Below are 8,660 nucleotides of genomic sequence, written 5' to 3' on the forward strand. Positions count from 1 at the left end.
CAAGACAAGTTCCCTGTGCTGGAATGTTATCCCTTGGCACACCTCTGCCTCTGGATGTGGTGAGCAGCAGCTGTCCCATTCAGATTGAGTGTGCCACCACTTCAGGTGCCAGGATAATTGTATTTGCTGAAGGCTGGGGCTTGCACAATGTGATCCTGTTTGTCTTAAATAGGACTGAGAAGATCTCAACTTAACTTTATATTTTTCTGTATAGTATTTTGTGCCTATATTTTTATACTGTAAAAATAAAGTGTTTATTATTATCAAATATAAGTGGTGCTGCTGTACTTTGAAAATAGGATTCAGTGACATTCACTGGATGTCTTATGAACATTACCAAGGGTTCCCTTATGCAGGTGAGGTTTCTCTTGCTTTGTATTATTTCCAGGTCACACTGAGCTTCAGGCTGAAATAATGAAGGCATTTAGTGAATGAGTCCTTGCTGAACCATCCTGATACAGCCAGGTGAGGGGAAAGAAAAGGGTTGAGCAAGGTCAGGCTACACACATGGGACGTCTTTTGAATGAAAATAACTCACTGATATGAGAATTTTTGGCATTTTAACAATGTTCAGGAACCTAAGGGTTGGCAGAATGATATTGTGAGAAGGTCTCTGGTAACAGCTAAACCAGAAGGACCAGGATGCTCTCTGCCGTATTAGTGCAATGAGCTTCTTGTTCTCGGCTATTTTGAGGCATCATTTATGTTCTGTCAACTCTAGCCCCATCTTACCACAAGAAATTTAGAAAGTTTCAAACATACACAGGGAAAAGAATGAAGATGTTTTGGTTTTCTAGGTAGTCCTTTGATTTTTGATTTTCTGGGTAACACTTGTTTTCTACTTTTTACCACCATGCAGAAATAAGAGATATAAACTTAAATGCTATTAACATTTTGGAATATGATGCTTTCACATTCTCAGTTTTCAAACCTCGAGTGTCAGAAAATGTTCAAAGGTACGTGAGGAAACCTTGTAACACTTTCCTACTCCCAAGTTTGCAGCAGGCTGCAGGGAAGCACACCTAAGTGGTGTGCAGAAAGCCATCAGCACTGAGTGCTGATAAAAGGTCAAATGTGTTAATTAAATATTCGCTCATCTCTGTCTGGAGTCAAAGGGGCAGATTTGGGATGGAAGGATGAAAGAAATCAGTGTCTCTGCATTGTGCAGGGCAGAGCTGTCATGAGAGGCTGAGCTGTTTTGCTTGTGTTTCAGGCGCGAAGCCACTATGTGGCTATTTCTGCCTCTGTCTCTGGGATGATTTTGTTATCGTGGTGCAGGGTGGCCCCTTGGCAATTCCTGTAGTAAACCTGGTGTGAGCTGATAGGTAAAGCCAGGCAGTGCTGTGGCTCCTGCAGACAGGGCTTTGCTCTTAGCTGTGCACGGGCATTTTAAAATATTTTTCTCTAGGCTATTGCAGGGCAGTACCTTTTTAAATTTTAGTTCCCGTGAAAGCAGGCCTGGGGGACAGTGCGGTGCTGGCCAGAGCTGGCTGTGGTGGCTGCTTGGTTGGCAACAATCCAGGCCCTGCTGCTCCCTGCAGAGGTGTGGTGTTGGGGGGTGGCTGGAGTTGGACAGCCGTGCTTTTGGAGAAGGGCTGTCCTCCACATCTCCCTCTAACAGGGATGTCTGGTGTTAGACTGGTGATCCATAGGGTGAGGAAGCAGCCAGCTCCATCCAAGCCTCCACATCAAGGAACTTTGCTGCCGTAGCACTTACCCTGTGCTTTAGCTTTTGAAGGGACTCTGGTGAGACTTTGACAAATAGTCAAAAATGTTGCAGAGCATGAGCCTAGCAATGAGCACAGCTTGGTGTGTGTGTTTGCACACCAAGCAGGATGGGCCAGGGCTTTACTCTGCTCTGGCTGTACCGGCTGCTTCCTGGAGGGCAAAAAAGCAGCTACTTTGTGTCCCAAATCAAATTGGATTTTACCCAGGCACTGTAGCAAGTGAAACAAGCAGCTTAAACTGAACTTTGTTACACTGAGGTAGCCAGAGCATCCCAGTGGGATTTCACTTCGTTCTCCTTTTCCGTTTGTGAGGTGACATGACAAGACTTTCTGCTTCTGTACTTTTGCCGGTTTTCTACCAAGGCAGTAAATTCCTTAAAAGACTCACCTTTTTGCAGGTTTGTGAAAGGGAGAATATAGGAAAAAAACAGCTCATGGGGGGAAAAACAGTTCAGCTGTCTTGCAGAGTCACCTGGAAAATTGAGCAGAGGGGGTCACAATGCCTCAGCAGCAGGACTGCCCTCAGCCAAATTGCTCTTGGCCCCTGTGAGCACTCAGGCTGGTTGATGTCAACAGCCTCTGTCACTTATGATAATGATATTTATTGTTTATTTGCTCTTATGTTCGTTAAAGATATTTAGACATACTGCTGAGGAGGCAGAAATGCCTCCAGCTCACGTTACTTCTCTTTGTGAAGGAGGTGGCTGTGCTCGGATGGCAGCCAGAGCTGTGGGCGCCCTGGTATTACGGAGCACTGCGTTCTATGGGCCTGTGGGAAACTGTCCTGGGGTGCAGCAGGCACAGCGTCACCAGCCAGTCGAGGGACGGGATTGCTCTGCTCTGCTGCACCTCAGCCTGAGTCCTGTGTGCAGCTTTGCTCACTGCAATATAAAAAAAGCTATTAAGCTGTTAGAGAGTGTCCAAAGGAGGGTAAGGAAGATGGTGAAGGGCCTTGAGGGGAAGCCATATGAGGAGAGGCTGAGGTCACTTGTTCTGTTCAGCCTGGAGGAGACTGGGGGGAAACCTCATTGCAGTTGCAAGTTCCTCATAAGGGGAAGAGAAGGAGCACTGATCTCTTGTCTGTGGTGACCAGTGACAGGACTCATGTGAATGGCCTGAAGTTGTTTCAGGGGAGGTTTAGGTTGGATGTCAGAAAAAGATTCTTCACCCAGAGGGTGATTGGGCACTGGAACAGGCTGCCCGACAAAGTGGTCACATCACCAACAGTGACAGAGTTCAAGAAGCATTTGGCAATGGTCTCAGGCACATAGTGTGTCTCTAGGGGATGGTCCTGTGCAGGCCTAAGACTTGGACTTGATGATTCTTGTGGGTCACTTCCAACTCAGCATGTTCTGTGATTCTGTGAAAATAGTGCCTCTAAGTGCAAAAGAAAAAGGAAATTGGGAACCTATGCCCTAGAAGGCTTATCTAATCCTTGAGACAAACTCTACAGGTAACATGCTCTCTCCAGCATGTGCTGGTCAAGAGAAAAGAAATGTCTCAAACTAATTTCAGTAATTATCCCACCCTGTGAAGCGTAATTAATTTGAGGGTCCAGGGGCTTTGGTCTTGCATCAAGTCCAATTTGGTGCTTCCACTAGTGGCAGAGGTCACGGAACAGGGAGCGAGCCCCTTGTGCTTCTGATGGCGTCAAGCTGGCAGCAGCACTGAGTGCTTGGGAAAGCATAAGTGGAATTGGGAACAAATTGTGGCAGGTTGGAGGACAGGCTGGAAAATTGCCCATACCTTTTTTCCTAATGGTAGGTACTAACTTGTCGTGGTTTGACATGGAAGTGAATTTTTTCCAGGAAGTTGGGTCAAACCAATCAGTGGTCAGGTTTGGATATTGGCACCTGGAGTGACCACTGAAAGTATGGACACGCCTCTGAGAACACAGGGGGTTAAAAGCAAGAACTCCCAGGGGAATTCTCTCTTTGGTTCCGGTCGTCAGAGAGTGCAGACTCTCCCCTGCCCAGCCATGGCTGGGTGGGGGAGGGGAAGCCACGCGACCTTGTCCAGGTAGGCCGAGGGGCTGAAGGTCTGGAACCCAGACAGCTCCTGGACAGAAGGGTGGAGAGAAGCAGAGATGCCTTTGTTCCTCCCCCCCCCCCCCCCCAGAGGGAAAGAGACAGAGAGCCTGGTGGCACCTGGAAATTTGCCGGCAGAGGAGAAGGAGAAAGGGGGGGGATGATGTCCAGCATGGGAGACGGAACGCTGGACCAAGATATCAGCTGTCCAGGGAGTCTGAACTTTTAACCCTTTCCAGGAAATGAGGGCTTTGTAAAATATTACTCCTCCTTGATTTGTAGTGGAAGAGAGATAGTCTGGGACCTGAGATGGTAGAAGAAGAAATATTTAGGTGGGAGGAGATGATGAAGTAGCTTTTGGCTGGACTTTTCTTGTTAGCCATGGACTGAACCAAAATCTCCTGCAATAGAGACTGCATTTTAGGGGGATGCAGTGGTGACCCAAGGAGACCTGCTTCAGCTTCTAACAGCACAGGAATGGCAAGAACAGAAGAAAGTTGAGGAGGGAATGGTGATGCCCTCTGTCTTCGGGAAAGAAGATGATTTTCTGTTCTTGGACCCTCGGCCCCAGGGGAAAATGGGGGGGACGGTAGTCCCAAGATGAGAAGCTGAACTGTTGTATCTTTGGGTCCGTGGCAAAGCATCCTTAAAGGAGCCCTATGAGCAGTCTGTCCATGCACGGTAGTGAGAGCACTGTGACATGGAATGGAGAGTGTCACACTGGCAGATTTTCTCCGGGCGGTTGCCATGTGTGACAGGGAAACACAGGGTGTGGCAACTGTGTTTCCTGGGGGGTCTGTGGTGCAAGAGAGACTTCTCTCTCCCTTGATAGTTTGAGTATTGATTATCTGAAGGGTGGTAATTTGATCAGGAATCGCGGGTGATGTTTCATGGTGGGTGTTTTAGGAATTGGGAGGAGGAGGGGTGTTTTAAAAGGTCTTCATCCTGGATTTAGTCTATGTGTTTTCTGTATTAGTAGTAGTTTAATAAAGTTTTTTTTCCCCTTTGTTGTTAAGCTTGGGCCTGCTCTGCTCTGTTCCTGGTGGCATCTCACAGCATTTGTTTAGGGAAGGTGCATTTTCATGGGGGCGCTGGCATTGTGCCAGTGTCAAACCATGACATAACTGCAACACAGATGTGCGTCAGTATGGGGGGCAACAGTCTCTGCAGTTATGGCCTGGGGCTTCTGAGGGTTTGTGAGGCAAAGATGTGTCAAAAGCATCAGTCTTAGGGGAAAAACAAACGTCATGTCAGGCCAAAACTTTGTGCCTGAGAGGCACAAAGCTCCCCTTGCACTCAGCACTCACAGGGTTGTAGCTGAAATATTCTCCTCTTTGTCCACAGCTTCCTTGGAAGTTGAGTATTTCCATAGTCTTCTGCTTATTTCCAAGTGTGGATGAGCAGCGGGACTGCAGGACTCTGACCTGCAAGAAAACCTGACACGGTGAGGCTGAACCTGTGTGTGTCCATGCAAATAAACCACAAAATATCAGAGTAGGGTTGTTGCCTTAACCAGCAAGAAACAGCATTGAATGGCAGCTCGACTCGGATTGTTGGTGGAGAGGATTGACCACCGGGAAAGGCAGTGCTGAAGTTTTGGGGGATGCAGAGCTATGGAGGGAGGCAGCTGAGCCGGGCTGCACGCAAGGGAGAGGGCCTCAGGGCACTGCATGGAGGCTAAGCTGGGATTCCGAACTGTCATATGGGAGCAAGCAGTCTGTATCCAATTAAAAATTGGAGCAGCTCCTTTGCATGGGCTGAGGAAAAACTTTTATTCTCTCTGAAGTGGTGAGCTGGAGAGCAAGGACAGTGCTGGGAAGGAGCGAGAGGTGTCCCAGCAGCTCAGCTCACCCTGGCCTCGCTGTGCAAAGCTGGGGGCCATATAAATGAGACCGAAAAGTGCTGCCCACTGCAAAAGCAGGGGACTGCAAGCTCATAATGCAAGACCCAGAGCGCAAAAGCCTTGCTGCTAAAATGCTTAAAATGAGGTGTGGTTAAAATAAGGGAATTTCTGCCAAAGGAGAGTTGCAAGGAGCTGCTGGGGTTATCACACAGGCAGAGATTTTGTTGTGCCTAAAGAAAAGCCTCCTCCTTGTTTAACTCATTGTGTGGACATGGTAAGCATAGGGCTCTTTTATGAAATGCCTGTTTAACAGTGAGCAACACAGGATTAGTAAAATCTAAGTAAAATCTTAATAAATCCTTAGTAAAATCTGAGGTTGGGAGAAGGTGTTCCTTGAGGAAAAAACTAGTCTCTGGAGATCTCCCAAAGGTGGAAAGAAGTGAGCTGTGCAAGCCAGCTTCACTGCTCTGTTCTGTCTTCATCCTGTGATGGATGAAGGAGCAGAGGCAGCTCTTGCACTGGGCTAACTCTTCACATAATTCTCACTAAACCAAATAGGCTGCCAAGCACGGGCTGGATTTTGCTGCCTGTTGTTTTCAAGTGCTCCCAGCTGCACAGCCCCTGGGTGCCAGCACAAAGCCACTTTCCCAAGCGCTGTGTCCTGGTGTGACATTCAAACACAAGAAGCATGGAGACTTTGCTCCTCCCTCTCCTGCCCTTGCCTTCACCTGGATGACATGGCTGCAGGTTGGTGGCCACACTGGGCTCAAGGTGCTCTGGTAGCTCCTGGATTGGGTGAGACAGTCAGAGGCATTCCCAAGAGAAGGGTTGCTTCCAGGCAGGATGAGGCAGCCTGGGGCAGGAAGGGAGCAGCCCTACAGCTCTGCTTCACACCACCTCCCCGAGCCAGGGCACACTCATGGAGCATCCTGGCATGCAGGCAAAAGCTTCTGACTTTGGCCTGATGCCAGCTTGTGCTGGGAAAACTGCTCCTGGAGTCAACAAGGAGGGGAATTGAGGTGGGATTCACCCTGTCCCCCATTTCCATCTGCTGTTGGAAGCAAATCTGAGATTTGGGGGCAACCCCATCCTAGGAGGGTGCTGTGAGCTGGCCCAGTGAGATCCTGGGAGAACATCTGAAGAGCTGTGATTGCTGAGCTGGTGACGGACTTGTGTCCCACTGCTGCCACTGCCCCAACACTTGGACAGGTGTTTTTTTACCATGAAATTTTGGGTCTGGCTGGCTGCTCGGGCAGAGCGGGCTGCAGCATTCCTAAAACACTGCTCTGAAGGGGCTGTGTGGTTGCAAACACTGCTTTTGGATGATCCATCACCAAATTCAGCATCCAATCCCCAGTTTTTGCTCTAGGAAGAACTCATGGACCCCATCTACAATGGGATCGGCCACTGTAGACCCTGTTTTGCAGACCTGATCACACCTACAGCCTGTTTCTCTCCATTCCCATGGAAAAAGCCCAGAGGCGCTATGGAGCGTGACATGCCAAATCCCAGCCCCCAAAACACAGTGCCTGGCACTGACAGCGCAGGAGGTGCAGCCGACCCACCAGCCTCGAAAATGAGCTGTCTCATGGCACCCCCAAAATGTGTTTTTCCGCCCTTGGTCAGATCTCTGCTCCCTGCAGCTACCCCAGGGCTGGGCCAGGCTCTTGGATTTATCCCATCCCCTCCAGCCAGCCCTGCATCCTGCCCCAGGAGGGGCCAGGAGTGCATCCATATATAGGCAGAAGATCAGTCCAGCTGATCATTTGGCACTCAGCATGGAGAAAAATGACAGCAGGAAAGTTGAATGTCAGCATTTTATTAAAGATTTGGGGTGCTTTTAGCAGCCAGTCAATTTTTTTGTCTTAATTCTTACGTCGTTTCCCTTTGCTCTTCCGTAGTTTTTCTTCATTCTTTAGTATTTTTTCTTTGGCTTCCTCTGTTTCTTTGTTCTTCTGCATTTCTTCTCGGATCTCCTGTATTTTTTCTTTGATGTTCTGTATTTTTTTGTTGATGTCCTGTACTTTTTCTTGGTTGTTGCGTATCTTTATTTCATTATCTATTTTTACTTCATTCTTCAGTATTTTTTCTACATTCTTTGGCATTTTTAATTTGTCTTGCTGTATTTGTTCTTTCTGTATGTTCTGTATGTTCTTATGTATTTTATCTTTGAGCTCCTGTATTTTTTCTTTGTTTGTCCATATTTTTGCTATAGTCTCTTTCTGTACTTCATTGTTCTTTTTTTCCTCTTCGATCTCCTCTAGTCTTTCTTTCTTAATCCGTATTTTCATTTCGTCCTTCCATATATCTTCCTTGATCCTCTCTATTTTTTCTTTGTACTCCTGTATTTTTATTTCATTCTTCTGTATTTTATCTTTGATCTCTTGCATTTTTTCTTCAGCGTTCTTAATTTTTGCTTTGATCGCCTGCATTTTCTCTTCGTTCTTCTGTAGTTCTTCTTTGTATTTCTGTATTTGTTCTTCCTTGTCCAGACTTGGTTCGTCATCCAGCTCGCTAGAACCGTCATCAGACATTTTTGCAAACCTCAGTTTCCCCATTACGTCTCCCACCTCCTCAGACGCTGGGCAGCCGAAGTGCGAGTGGCAAATGAGATTTTGGGGAAAACTGCACCTACTGGACACCTGCTGAGGGAGGCGCTGGACCGGCTGCCGGGCTGAGCACGGCCAGGCTCGGCTCCTCGCGTCCCGGCACCGCCGCTGGCTCGGCAGTGTCGCCCTGCGTGGTTGTGGGGTCGCGGAGGCCGCTGAGGGGATCCGGGGGCCGTTGCGGGAAGCGTTGAGGGGAGCGGGGCCGCTGAGGAGGTGCTGGAGCTCTGAGGGGCGGCGAGGGCCGTCGGGGCCCTACAGCCGCGGTGGCCCCTGAGGTGGCGCCTCGTCCTCCTCTGAGGCGACAATGGCCGAGGCGGGCCAGCGCGCGTGCTGGAGGAGGGGCCAGAGCGGGCCCCGCCCCCTCACCAGGAAAGGGGCGCGTTCCACTGGGGCGACGTCACAGACGCGCTAATTTGCATACGCCGTGCGTGCCGCGGGGCGGGCGGACGCCGGA

The sequence above is a fragment of the Vidua chalybeata genome, chromosome 11 (assembly GCF_026979565.1).
Source record: "Vidua chalybeata isolate OUT-0048 chromosome 11, bVidCha1 merged haplotype, whole genome shotgun sequence".
Classification (NCBI taxonomy): domain Eukaryota; kingdom Metazoa; phylum Chordata; class Aves; order Passeriformes; family Viduidae; genus Vidua; species Vidua chalybeata.